General features: G+C 34.7%; 1 protein-coding gene across 1 annotated transcript in view; it reads right to left on the bottom strand.

Moving 5' to 3' along the window:
* Nucleotides 1–14,647, bottom strand: part of LOC135212575 (adenosine receptor A2b-like) — a 348,426-nt gene extending 333,779 nt beyond the window's left edge. Inside the window, 1 exon segment of the mRNA XM_064246119.1 lies at nt 14,227–14,647. The gene's annotated coding sequence lies outside the window, so the exon portion shown is untranslated.
* Between the last annotated feature and the right edge of the window lie 296 nt (nt 14,648–14,943).

The following is a 14,943-nucleotide window of genomic DNA, read 5'->3' as shown; positions in this document are numbered from 1 at the left end:
GACTCTATATAGCTCAGGGCTTTGCATTTATCACTCTATCGTCCGTTTTAACAAAATTAAAACCAAAATCAAGCAGAAAAAGTGGTTTGATTACATATGAAGTTTCTTTACAGTAAAATTTATTGATAAGTAAAAACCCCAAAGAGATATAATGAAATTAATTCAGACAAAGGGTCCTTTAAGCTTACTTTTGTCAAAGCCATTATAAAAAATAACGGTTAATATGGAAATGGGAAAACCAATTTTTAAAGGACACGTTACTAATGAGGTCAACATTTCATCGAATTGATGAGAAAGTTCTCATTTTAGTATTAAGGATATTTCCATTCCATCGAACATATTCTAAAACAGATGAAAAAAAATCTATTTTCCTCTCTGACCATGTAATTACATAGGTAAAAATTGATGAACGATAAATCAACCAAAAGTTAATTCATATGAAAAAAACCTCACTCAAATCACTCAAACCCAATCAATTTTTTTTCACAAAAACAATCATTCTACCACTTTCTGACGTCACTAAAACCCAAATTGGCTTTTTTTTTTTTTTTTACAAAAAAGAAAAAGAAGACAGTCTCCCCTTTTCTGACGTCACTTGAACCATTTTTTTTTTCACGAAGCAAAAATAAAAATACCAGCAATTAGCGTCGCTATCTCACTAAAGAGCAGAAGCAAACGGCTCCACATCAACAGGTTATCCGATTTCAGATCGGTGGGTTGAAGCTAATTTCATTAGAGGACCGTGCAACATTGCTTGCCACTTTGGATACGAGCCACCAGATGGCAGGATGGTCGGCATGATAAGGCTACATGAGGGTTATGTTACTATTATCATCACCTTCGCTATAGGGTACACTCGAGCACGCTGTCTTTATGTATTTTTACGTTCATTTTCCTGCATCCAATTTTATAAAATTTAAATTTTGTTAGTTACACTATTCTATTCTTAAAATGAGCATTTTATTCTTTTTCATAATGACATCAATATTGACGCTGATAATGATGATTTGATCCCAGATCAACTGTGAAATTAGACAAATAAAGCACTGTTAATCCTAAAATAATTTCATATAGTTTTTATTTTTGCTGACAATGGAAAAGATAATGAACGTATACTGAAATCAATCCAAGATTACACTGACCCAATAAAGAGGGATAGGAATATTATGTACTGAAGATTTACAACGCATTAAAACGTTTGTCTCAGAAGTTCAAGCAATATAAACTAAACAGAAGACAAGGAAGCAACTGTTATCCTAACTGAATATATTATAAGTTTACGGTATAACATATACCGTAACATAAGCTGTGTTTGTCCGTGTGTAGACTGTGAAAGTTGATAGGTGCTCTTGGCTAAAGAGAGATTTAGGGTCTTGTTCCCAGGAAAGCCAAGCGTTCTCGATTAATTCTTCGATTAATTCTGTCGAAGTCCATTAGACCTATTCTGGACAAAAGGTCTAAATTATGTATCTGGTAGTTAGTCCATAGTAGTGGGTTTCCACCAAAGGAGGAGAATGGTATTACCTAGTATCTATATCAGATAAAAGTAGGATGTGAGTTGACAAGCCAAAGAGTAGGCAACAAGATCCGTATAAAAACTTAGGAAGTAGTTGGAGTGTCCAGGAAAGTCAATACTGAAATTTATGTAGGAATGGTTGAGCCAACTATACTTTATGGAAATGAAGTGCGGCAGCTGATTACAAATAAAAGAAAAAGATTGAAAGGTTAAAGCTGCACAGCTGAACTGTCTGTATAGGCTGACACAAAAATAGCTGAAAGGATATAAGAAATAAAGATAATTGGAAAAAGGTATATAGGTTATGGTAAGTGTGTTTGGAAATGGTCCAATCATGCGGAAAGAATGGACGACGTTAGGTTAGTGAAGTGTATAACCTGAAGTATCAAAAGAGACGAAGAGAGGAAGACCTAGAAAGTACTGGATAAAAAGGCGAGAAAGACAGAAAGAAACAAACAAAGAAAAGGGAGGGTATATACGCCAAGAGAGCGAGCACCACCAAGACACCAGTAAATGGCACATTTACCAGTCAGGGGTTCAACTTGCTATTGTTGATCCTTCTTTGTTGATGAACAAAGAGGTTATTGTAGTGGAAGTTTTCTGCACAGCCATCCCATGCCAAGAGAAACATTAATCTATATTCATATATGCATGTATGAATGTATGTATGCATATATGTGTGCATATACACGGGATCTTAGTTTCCAACTGGAATAGCAAGCCTACATTAACACCATTTACCAACTGATTGCATCATTGTTGGATGTAATGAAAGATAAACAGTCCTCTCACATCGGAGCGCACGCATAATCTGGTAGCCTGCAATCGAGTTCTCTAATTCAAAGCATATGCTAATGAAGTGGAATCTCTACTCACTGAAAAATTCCATTTGTGATGGCAAGAACTATACTATACTATGTGTGCATTGAAGTCTTTTTTTAACATATTAACGGTGCAGATGGACTTGTTGTCTACCAACTGTAAGCGATATTTACCTGTCTCTCTCTATATTCGGAAAAGTACACGTTCAACCAACCATCAAATGCCTATGAAAAGATGGCGTAGCATAATTTTCCCCAAGTCAGCTAGAGTAGACCCAGCCGGGTCACTGAAAAGAAAAATACCAAAGTATATGGGCTGGAAAGGGACAACACGAAAGCCAGCGAGAGAAAACGATAAAGGATTACAAACATTCACTCTTTATGAGAACTAAGTTTTATAATATCTTGCTTATTTCAAACTAGGAGGACAGACTCAGAGACAGCCATATTGTCAGGAGTAGAATTCCTTCTTAGGCGAAGAAAAACTATCTTCTTAAATGAGAGGTGGTTTACACGTCTCAGGGAAACACAAAAAAGGCAGAGAAGGCCCGCAGCCTAAGGGTGAAGGGTATAAAAACCGAGTTTGGATGGTGTTTTTACGTTGCATGGAACCAGTGGTTATTCAGCAACGGGACCAACGGCTTTACGTGACTTCCGAACCACGTCGAGAGTGAACTTCTATCACCATAAATACACATCTCTAACCCCTCAGTGGAATGCCCGAGAATCGAACTCGCGGCCACCGAGGTGGCAGGGCAAGACCATACCGATCACGCCACTGAGGCTTTCATGAAAACCGAGAGAAATCAGTATAAAAACGCAACCAGACGACTACAGTGCCACAGAAGACAATACAGTGATGGTGCTTTGGACTTGTAACACCAGCCAAGCCCCTGTGCAAAACTGAGCATTTCCCTGGGAAGGGATTGCCTCTAAAAAATAAAAGACAGCAGTCACCGAAACATTCACCCTTTAACTGATAAACTAATGTGAGCTGCCAGTTTAAAATTATGTCCTTTTTCCACAACTGAAAACCTACCAGATAAATATGAATCTGTTTTCTCTTATTATCATAATTTCATGTCCTATGTTCAATGAAATGTAATCATGACTACAATAGTCTTTCGTCTTGTCTTTAAACGAACTGAGGAACCAATACAAATATTTCATCAAAACTTCAAGTCATCAAAACTTACAAATCCCTCTTTCATTCGGTGATCTGCAGACGTTTAATCACAAATGTCATTCACTGAACGCTAATTAAAGCCAAATACGACCATTGGTAATATTCATGAACATTATCTAATCAGTGTTTAGAATGACAATGAATAGATTAATTAGTATAATGAGATGGCGTTCCATCATATCAACACGGACGTGCATTATTCTTAAATGAGGAATTAACTAATATATGAAGTCTTTAATATAGATATAGATATATATATATATATATATATATATATATATATATATGTATGTATATGTATCTATGTATGTATGTATGTATATGCACATATACTTTTATTTACACACATACACATTTATATAGCGAAAGTATTTATTATAAAGAAATAAATACAGGAACATATAAAAGTCCTTGAAAAAGAAAAGAAAAAAAAAAAAGGGGGGGGGGGGGATTTTCCTCCAACCACTGAGGAGAAGTAGATTAACCCAAATAAAGATAGAAACCGGAGTATTCAGAGGTCGCTGAGGTGTTCATTACCAGCCCCGCAAATGAGGGAATCTGACATTCTAAAAAATAGCTCTCTCTCTCTCTCTCTCTCTCTCTCTCTCTCTCTCTCTCTCTCTCTCATCTCTTAAATTTGACATTTTCGAAATCTCCTTGTTTACAATCTTTCTTTCTCTAAATGTGATATTTTTAAAATAGCTTTGGCCTCTCTCTCTCTCTCTCTCTCTCTCTCTCTCTCTCTCTCTCTCTCTCTGTCTCTCTCAAATTTGGTATTTTCAAAATCGCCTTATTTACAATCTTATCTCTCACTCTTTAAATTTAACATTTTTAAAATAGCTTTGCTTACTCTCTCTCTCTCTCTCTCTCTCTCTCTCTCTCTCTAAAACTTGATATTTTTAAAATAACCTTGGTTACAATCTTTCTTTCTCTCTCTTTCAATCTAATAGTTTTAAAATAGGTTTAGTTACTCTCTCTCTCTCTCTCTCTCTCTCAGTTTGATATTTTCAAAATCGCCCTGGTTACAATCTATCTCAGTTTATTTTTAAAAACACCTTGGTTACAATCTCTCTCTCTCTCTCTCTCTCTCTTCTCTCTCTCTCTCTCTCTCTCTCTCTCTCTCTCTAATATTTTTAAAATCGCCTTATTACAACCTCTATCTCTTTCTTTCTTTCAATCTGATTTTCAAAAACATCTTGGTTACAATTTCTCTCTCTCTCTCTCTCTCTCTCTCTCTCTCTCTCTCTCTCTCTCTCTCTGTTATTAAGAGGCGTTCTGACGTGAACCTATTGAAAGTTACATCATATCTTATGTAACTTTCGATAGGTTCACTGTTTCACCAATATCATTTCCATATGCCATAGTTGTTCATAGATGTTCCACGTAATATGCATAGGTCCTTAGCAAGCGTCTGCCTGTCTGTCTCCCAAGTCCGGCGGATAAGTAGTGAGTGTTGGAGTCAGAAGGGCACTCGTCTGTGAGACATCAGTGAGTGTTAGAAAAACCTCGAAACGGCTCATCAAAAAACAGCGACCCCGACTAGAGATTAATTTGAAAAGAATAAGACCGTACAAGTCTCTCGTTCTGTCTATTCTTTGCCACTTACTAACACATGTTACATTTGCGTTACTTTCTTCGCCATCGAATACACGGAACCAGAGGCTGACATATCTATAAGAAACACACAAGATAAAAAAAAAGTGCCTTTATGAAATATTGCGTTTCTTACAGTGATCCCTTTTGGGCCAAAGACACCCGCTATTGAGAGTAACATATAGGGTCGAGGGAAGACAATTCCACTAGATATTTTTCCTTCTTCCATCCCAAGTGTTTTTTCTCATCCTTTTTTCTGCAAGGATGCTGCGGCAACAGACGGCAACCCCCGAACATATTACTGTCTGGATCAGCAATAGACGTGGTGGTATTTTCAAAAGGCCACAGGACAATTATAGGGCAGCATGGGAAGATAGGCCTAAAAACTGCGCAGCAACGCTATCGCCTGTTAAGTAAATAAATAAAATAAAGGGAAAAGGAAGAATTTCTTAGCATGGCACAATTTCTATGACTTGACAAACACCCACATCTTACATTCACCAACCCGCGATTCTTTGCTTTGTATCCTCTACATTCCTCCAAGTAACGAAGAAACAACAGCAAAAGCAAATATGATATAAGTAGGAAAGGGCCGATGGTAACGATGGCAACAACAATATCATTACAGAAAATAAATATCGATTATATTATGATTTCTAGAAAAACCTTCGGAGCAATTCACAGCCCTCAAGAGACACCTGCATAGAGGATTTACTGTTTATGAGGTTTAGGCCTAAAGTCCAGTTGCTGAAACGTATTTCTCTTTTTCAATACCTTCCCTATTTAGAATATCCTCAAAAGACGACCAATAACTTATAACGTTTATCAATGTTTCATATTTCTTTACTGATGTTTACGAGATAGTATAACAACCTTAAGGATAGTTTTTTCGTGTTCAAGAGGACTTTATCATATCATATACTATATATATATATATATATAATATATATATATATATTATGTAGTATATATTCATATATATATATATATATCATATATATATATATATATATAATATATATATATATATATATATATATATATTTCTAACCTCCTCAAGTCCCCGCCTCTTGATAATAAGCCAACTTAACACCTCTTAGTTTTTGACAGCAAAAACAGTGAAGGGCATTCCTTAACGATCTCCTCAAGTAATTCATAGATTTCCATTGGGTAAATCACTTCCTTAGTTGTTCAGAATCGTATGAAGTGGGAAACATGATTAGATATTGCTATCACGTAGAGCTATGGTTTTCTGGAGTAGTCCGCCTTGGGTATCATATCAAGTTTTAATCAAGATGGCTTGTCCTAATCTTGTCATATCATTTTTAGCGATACTGCCTTCTCAATACAACTCACTGCTTTAATTGTGTTGCCTCCTCCTTCCTTATAAACAGCAATATATCATCAGATTGTTACGAAAGTTGTTAGTTCTAAATACCCTCGTTTAGAGAGCATGATCATTAATTAACTCAATGTTCAAGTTCAGAAATAACGCAGTGATACATTTAGCGTTTCATCATCTGCTAAAGCCAACCTCAATCTTTGCATTTGTTTAATTCGTTTCACTAATAGGTCAGTAAAATCATTAATATATTTTATTTATACCTGATATTTCTAAAATGTGGCCTTTCGAGGATTTCTTTGAGTTGTTGCCAATGCCAGCAGTGATGAACTGTGTCAAGTCAACATCCTGAGATTCACAGTTGTGGGAACAGTCGAAGGGTATACTACTCATCATTCTTTAGAAGAAATAACTGCGATTGCCTAAAATCTTAAACAGGATACCCTTACCTCTTTGTAAAGTTCAATCTTCCACTGATGGAACCAGTGAAAGACGGTTCCCAAATGTCCACTCCTGACTCTAACACGAAGGGATGGCACCATCATAATTAGTTTCGTAGGCTAAACCGGTTTTGATGGGACTAAGAGTATTACAATAATACATCCATCCCCTATTCTTACCATCTCGCGAACCAGACAGATCGCTTTTACTTCAAAACAATGTTTTTCCACTAATAAAGTTTAAGAAACAAAAATCCTTTTCTCTTTCATACAAGAGGCAATTCTGTTGACAATCACATCTTCAACATGAAAGCGACCTCTCTTCTGTAACGGAACGACGAACTTCTATTGTCCCTCACAACTTCAAGAAGAAATCCTGCTCTCTTGTGAAACGTCACATGAGATCTTTCTTAGGTTCATAACATCAAGACTTAATGGTGGCCTCGTCCATCAAAAACCTCTATTTGCATGTTTTTAAGGCAACCCCGTTGTCGTCTCGAGATTTCATTCACACATCAAGATGCTAATGCCATTCTCGTCGATAAATTTAATTCACTCTTTGTCATGATATTCCATTAACATTTTCATGAGGAAATCCTGGTTTTATACTAAAGTTTTAGTCAGCTGCTCGATAAAAATACTATTCTCAATTTCATGAGTATAAATACTGTCATCGATAATTCTGAGGAAACCATGCTTTTATAGCGAGATTTCATGACATATTCCGGAGGAAATTAATTCAAGTATCTTTCTCACCCAGGAGTATATTTTTCATTTCATAATATACTCACTAGGATATCCTTGTCTCATAAGCAACTCTCATCCTGTCACGAACAAGACGCTGTTGCATTCAGGATTCCGAATAACTTTCACGCCTGTCACTCTTCGCGAAGAATTATTCTTCCTTTCGTCTACACTTTTGAGAAACTCTTCTCTCTCTCTCTCTCTCTCTCTCTCTCTCTAAAAAAAAAAAAAAAAAAAAAAAAAAAAAAAAAAAAAAAATCTTGTTTTTGTCCATAGCTTGATACTGAAGGCCCTTCCAACGTCTCGCTGACAAGGAAGCCACTGGAAGTGACAGGCATCCTATGGGACATCGTCTACGTACATCCTATTATTGCCTGCGTCGTAGTGTCTCAAGTTCGGGCAGAGACGATGGACCGTCATAGGTTCCTTATAAGCTGCTAGAGTAAACATGACGTCTTTTGTGAAATATATGCGTTTCATTTTTAGCCGTACATCTGCTCAAAATATGTTTACAACAAGTTGTAACTAATAAATCTTTGGAGAAAAGTCGTGAAAGGGAAATTGGAAAATGAACAAAACCTTTTTTTATGTGTTAATAGCAATATAAATCATTGGAGTGAAAGGCTACACTAGCAGCTGTTGTATTCCTTAAAAGCGGTCACTTGAATAAACCAATTTAAATATAAAAGGATCTATTTCAAAAATGCATACTTTAACTAGAAATGGTTCAGAAAGTGCGTGACCAGAGTACGGTTTCATAGCTTTAAAAAATATACCCCTCCCCCCACCCCATTTATCCTAAGATATCAACGACCAGAATTATTCGATTATCTTTCTCAATGTTCAATATTGAGTGCGAGGAAGGGCATCTGCAAGGCATCACTTTGTTACAATAAAATTTATTTTGTCAGTCCTAAATAACGCTTGGATGAGCAACCATTCAAGTGGGTAAAATTGAACTGAATTTTCCTTTCATTATATAAATTGTGTCAATTTACAAACTGCAAAGTCGGTGATCAACAGAATTGTCAGTTTACCAAGATTATAATAGGAAAATAACTACATGCACTCAATTATTAAGGTATTCTGTGGTACCACCATTTCATGAGACGTTGAAAGATCTCTTGTTTTGTGATTAGGAAAACTATACGAAGAAACTTGATGCATCAACACAGGATTAAGATTAATATGGACACAAATCCGCAGACAAATGGGAATTAATAGATTTTGGAATTAGGGGATTCTGCAAATATAGGCACCAGATTTGCCTTAAACATAAAAACGCTGCTAACAGGAACCAAGACGGCTGAATGAAAGAATTACTACACATTGATCTTAGCCAAAAGGCCGAGGAGCGATGAATGAAAGAACGTCTATAGCCAAGTATTTTCACTGACCTGCTAATTTAGCTTTTCCTGAGGCGATGCGGTGACACTGATAATTATGATCCAGAGAGCGGAGTCCAGTCAATTGCTCTAACAGCAAAATCATGGAAATTTAAAGCACATCAAAGAATCTCCAGTAGACAAAAATTTCAATCAAACGGTGCAGCCATTTCTACGTCAGACAATACAGAACTATCACAGCAAAAGTGTCACGATGAAGAAACTGTCACTATACAGGATTCTACCGTGAAAGGCGAATGGTAACACGTTGAAGATCAAACGTTTCGGTAAGTTTTTTAAATTTGATTGGAAATTTGGTAAAAGTAAATTCCCAGAAGAACCGAGATTGCACATACGCAAGATTTAGAATCATTAGGCTATAAGTTAGGCAGCATCTCAAATACATTTTTTAAGTAATATTAACAGTGAGTGTCGCATTATACTACTTTATATACAGATCGTCAAAAGTCCTGAAATATTTCCCCATGGAATTCAGATGTCATTATTCAATTTAAATGATTTAAATAATTCAATTAATGGCACTACAGCGATATTTAAAATAGATTTCAAATCCCTTTTAAGCGACGGTTTATAATCTGTACCTTACAAAACCCTAAGTACAAAATCCTATATATAATAAATATAATAAAAAGTATAAGTGAAATGCAAAGGTGAATGAAAGAAAAAGAAAATATAAGAACAAAAATATCTTCGGTTCATGTCTGCCATTAAACACTTTTAATGACTTTTCTGCAGCCAAGCGCCCCCAATCATCAATGAATTAAAACCTTTAATCCAGTGCAAAAACACGTACGAGAGAGAGAGAGAGAGAGACCTTACCTTACCACTTACCTTACTGAATCTTGTTTCGGGTTGTTCCCCAGGTCCCTCAGTGTGAGGCACCTCTAATGTCTACCAGAGAGTTGCTAGTACAACTTCCGGTATATTTTGCATCTTCCAATCTTGGATGGTCTGGGATGCAGTTTAGATATTTGTCGAGCTTATTCTTAAACACATCTACGCTCACTCCTGATATATTCTAGATGAGCTGGCAACGCATTGAAAATAGACGCTGCATTATCGATGCTGGTGCGGTAGTGGATTGAATGTCCTGTGTGCTTTCCTTATTTTCCTGGTATATTTTTTGGGCACTATTAATCTACCTCTGCTTGCTCTTTCTGATATTTTTAGTTCCTGATATTTTCTGCATTCCTTCTATCTGTTTCATGCCTGAACTTATCATGTAGCGTTTCTCTTCTCCTTTCCAGACTATATAATTTTAAGATTGTAGTCTTTCCCAGTAGTCTAGGTCCTTAACTTCTTCTATTCTAGCTGTAAAGGACCTTTGTACACTCTCTATTTTGTGCAATATCCTTTTGATAGTGTGGGTACCATATCATATTGCAATATTCAAGTGGACTACGAACATATGTTTTTATAAAGCATAATCATGTGTTCAGCTTTTCTTGTTTTGAAGTGCCGTAACAACATTCCCATTTTTTGCTTTACATTTTGCCAACAGAGTTGCTATTTGATCATTGCATAACATGTTCCTATTCATTCATCATCACACCAAGGTCTTTAACTGCTTCCTTATTTGTGATGGTCTCATTATTAGGTCCCTTATATGCATATAGCTTTCTTTCTCTGTCTCCATAATTTATTGATTCAAATTTATCAGAGTTAAATACCATCCTATTTACCTCTGCCCAATCATATACTTTGTTAAGGTCTCTTTGTAGAGCGTTCCTATCTCATCACAAGTAATTTCTCTACTTATTCTTGTGTCATCTGCGAAACTACTCACTACCGAATCCTTAACATTATTGTCTATGTCTTCATCATAATAACAAACAGTATTGCAGCTAACACCGTACCTTGCGGCACACCGGATATTACTTGGCTTCATCCGATTTCTCGTGTTTGCAATAACTATCTGTTTTTCTGTTGTGTAAAATTCTTTAACCATCTTCCTACTTTATCCACGATATTGTGTTTTCTAATTTTCTTCGCTAATATATTATGGTGGTCACTTATCAAAAGCTTTGCAAAGTCTAAATAAACCACATCTGTTTCATTCCGCTTTTCATATTTTTGAATATGTTTTCACGGTGGACTAACAGTTGGGTGTGTGTACTTTTTCCGGGTACGAAACCATGTTGTCCTTTATTAAACAATTATTTTTTATTAATGTTTCATAATATTTTTCTTCATTACCCTTTCATACACTTTCATTATATGTGATGTTTAAGACTCACAGGCCTATAAATTACTTGCCTCTAGTCTTGATCCACTTTGAAGTAGGGGTATATACGCTAACTTTTGTGGCTCATCTATATCGTTTGCCCTGTATCTACACTTTGTCTTAATAATATTGCAAGTGGCTTTGCGATAGAATGAACTACTTTCTTTAACAAAATAGCAGGAATTCCATCAGGCCCTGCAGCAGCTCCATTTTTAATTTCATTAATAGCCTGCACAATATCAGCTTCATTAATATCTATGTCAGCTAAATATTCACTATTTTCATCCCTTACTTCTATATCATTATCTTCATTATCCTATTCTAGGGGTGAATTCTCTCTTATATCGTTCTGCCAGTATGTTGCAAATTTCCTTTTTTTCATTCGTTAATCTCCCTTCAATTCTCAGAGGGCCTATTTCTATTCTTCTTTATTCATCTTCTTCGCATATGAAGATAATAGTTTGGGGTTTTTGCTTGATATTTAATAGGTTTTTTCTTCCAAGTCCCGTTTTTCATTTTCTTTTGATTGTATAATCTTTTTTTCTGCATTTTCTATCTTACTTTTTAGTTCTATAACTTTCCATGCATTTTTTTCTTTTGCAAGACCTTTTTTCCACTTTCTGATTTTCTGGAACAAGATTCTTCTGTCTCTTGGTATGCATGAATGCTGTTTACTTTTCTTCTTCGGTATGTATTTTTCCACTATTATCTCCAATATTTTATATAATATCTCCGTATTTACCCTTATGTCATCACTTACGAAAATGTTATCCCAGAGAGAGAGAGAGAGAGAGAGAGAGAGAGAGAGAGAGAGAGAGAGAGAGAGAGAGAACAATTATAGCGGCGACTTCAATCAGTTGTAATCCCATTAATAATTTATAAGAAATACACACCCAGGATAAAGCAGCTTAGTCGTAATTCTACAAATCTCTCACTCTCTCTCTCTCTCTCTCTTTAAATATGCATAAGCACAGTCGTAATACCTCGCAAACATAAGCATACGCTTTTAATTATATAAGCGAATAGGCAAATCTAATATGCGCTGCATACTCAACCCACACGCAGTATTTAGGGAAAAAAACATGCATACAGCATATGTCTGTTCTTCTAGGCATACGTTATAACAGGATTTGTTGTCTACTCTTGTTAGATACAAACAACAATCAATAACAAATATATATATATATATATATATATATATATATATATATATATATATATATTATATATAAATAAATCGTGAACGTCTGTACTACATATGCATAAATTTACATTTATATTATGTGCATATATATAATATATATATATATATATATATAATATATATAATACCTTATGAATATATTTCACTTATTTGCATACATATATAAAATATCTATTATTATATATATATATATTATATATTATATATATACTATATATATATATATATATATATATATATATATATATTCATATATTGGATATATACACGTATATATATAAAGATATAAGTCACGAAGGAAAAAATAAAACGCGGAGTTTCTGCAAGATCTTTCGACTCGACGTCCTTTACTCAGCAGATCTTGTAGAAACTCCGTTGTTTATTTTTCCTTCGTGGCTTATACCTTTATTTATGGATTTATCAAGTTCCAAACTTTCGTGATTCAGATATACATACACACCACACACACACATACATACATATATATATATATATATATATATATATTATATATATATATATATATATATATATTTGACTTGAAGTCCAGTTACAACTGAGCAAAGGACGATAAGACGGAAATGTAGCCTCCCCCATCCTATAAAGGAAGTGATAACTATCCTCCGATGAAATTGATCAAAGCGAGTGGCTGGGGATCGAAGTCGAATGTGAATTCAGTAGAGCATTTTCTCAATTTCTCTTATCCGTCGTATTTGTTCGAAGATTAACCTCAATAACGTTACCCCCAACCCCCCCCCAAAAAAAAACGATGAAACGAAAACTTATATACTTTCTAATAACATCTTCAATCATGTAAGAAAGTCGCAAATACAATACGTTTGTTCCTCTGCAATATAATTGAAAGGGGAGCAGGAAATTAGATTATCAACGACTTGAAAATTACATAAAACTGTGTCAATTGAGTATTATCAGTGTAAATGAAGATAGATTAACACAAAGAAAACGTATTGTGTTGCCATATTGGCAAAGGCACTAACTTGCTCATGACTGAATATGAAGACAGATATAATTTGGTTCAAGTAATCTAGTATATATATGTATATGTATATGTATATATATATATATATATATATATATGCAATATATATATATATATATATGTATATATGAAAATATATATGATGCTATATATATATATATATATATATCTATATATATATATCTATATATATATAACAGGAAGCCAAATGCCATTCCTTTATTACTGCACCACATAAACACATATTATTCCTATAACGCCTTCTTCAATAACATTGGTTGTCTCCAAATATGTTACTCCTCATACATACCTGCGTACATACTTACATACATTACATATAAGTACACAAGCGTATACATACAAACATAAACACAAACACAATATATTATATATATATATATATATATAATATATATATATATATATATATATATAGCGAGAGAGAGAGAGAGAGAGAGAGAGAGAGAGAGAGAGAGAGAGAGAATGACTATAGAAGACATTTTTACTGCACAAGAGGTTCATCCACAATTCAGCAGTTATAAAACAGGAGGTGTAAGTATACGTATATATATATATATATATATATATATATATATATATATATATATATATATATATATATGCACACACATATATAATATAAATAATCTTTTTTCAATATATAACAGCTTAGATTCTCAGATACTTTATTATAGTAACCACAAGAATAATTTACGACACAGAAAACGTTAATCATCCATAAATACTTACAAGGGAAACTATTTTGTCCACAAATAAAAAAATTAAAATATCTTCAAAAAAGAATAAAAACTGACATCCTGAATAATGAATATTTCATAGGAAACTCCCTTACTGTTTATATTTCTCCAAACCGAGTTTTTTCTTTGAGCGAGGGAACATTTTCAGCCATCATTAAACGTCAAGTTCTTACACCCCGAAAAATTTACTGCATACGTAGACAAAAATGCATCAATGCATGACAGAATATCGTTAAAAGGAAAAGTGGTTTGTCACTTGTTACTCGATATCAAAAAGAAAGGAACTTTCATTTTAAAAAAATCTAAGATAAACAAAACGGAACGAAACATAATTCAGTCGTTCAAAAGACGGATAAAGTTCGCAACTAGATTTTCCACAGACGAGGAAGAAGGGAGAGAGTTGCCGAACGTCTCTTCGCAAGAGAGGACACAGAGCAACTGGACGCACTCCTCCATTGGGAGACCATGGCTGCAGTCAGCGCTAAAGGCCTGATTTCCTATCTCTCTCTCTCTCTCTCTCTCTCTCTCTCTCTCTCTCTCTCTCTCTCATTTATTCCCTTTATGCATTAGTAATTAAAAGCCACGCCACGCTCTTTAGTTCTGATGAATTTCCCGTTCGGTTTCTCCATATATGCAACTCTCTCTGTCTCTTTTTCACATCCTGTATCTACAACGCAGACAGACGAGAGAGAGAGAGAGAGAGAGAGAG

Source organism: Macrobrachium nipponense, chromosome 41 (assembly GCF_015104395.2).
Source record: "Macrobrachium nipponense isolate FS-2020 chromosome 41, ASM1510439v2, whole genome shotgun sequence".
Lineage (NCBI taxonomy): Eukaryota > Metazoa > Arthropoda > Malacostraca > Decapoda > Palaemonidae > Macrobrachium > Macrobrachium nipponense.
This window is presented reverse-complemented; position numbering and strand designations above follow the sequence as displayed.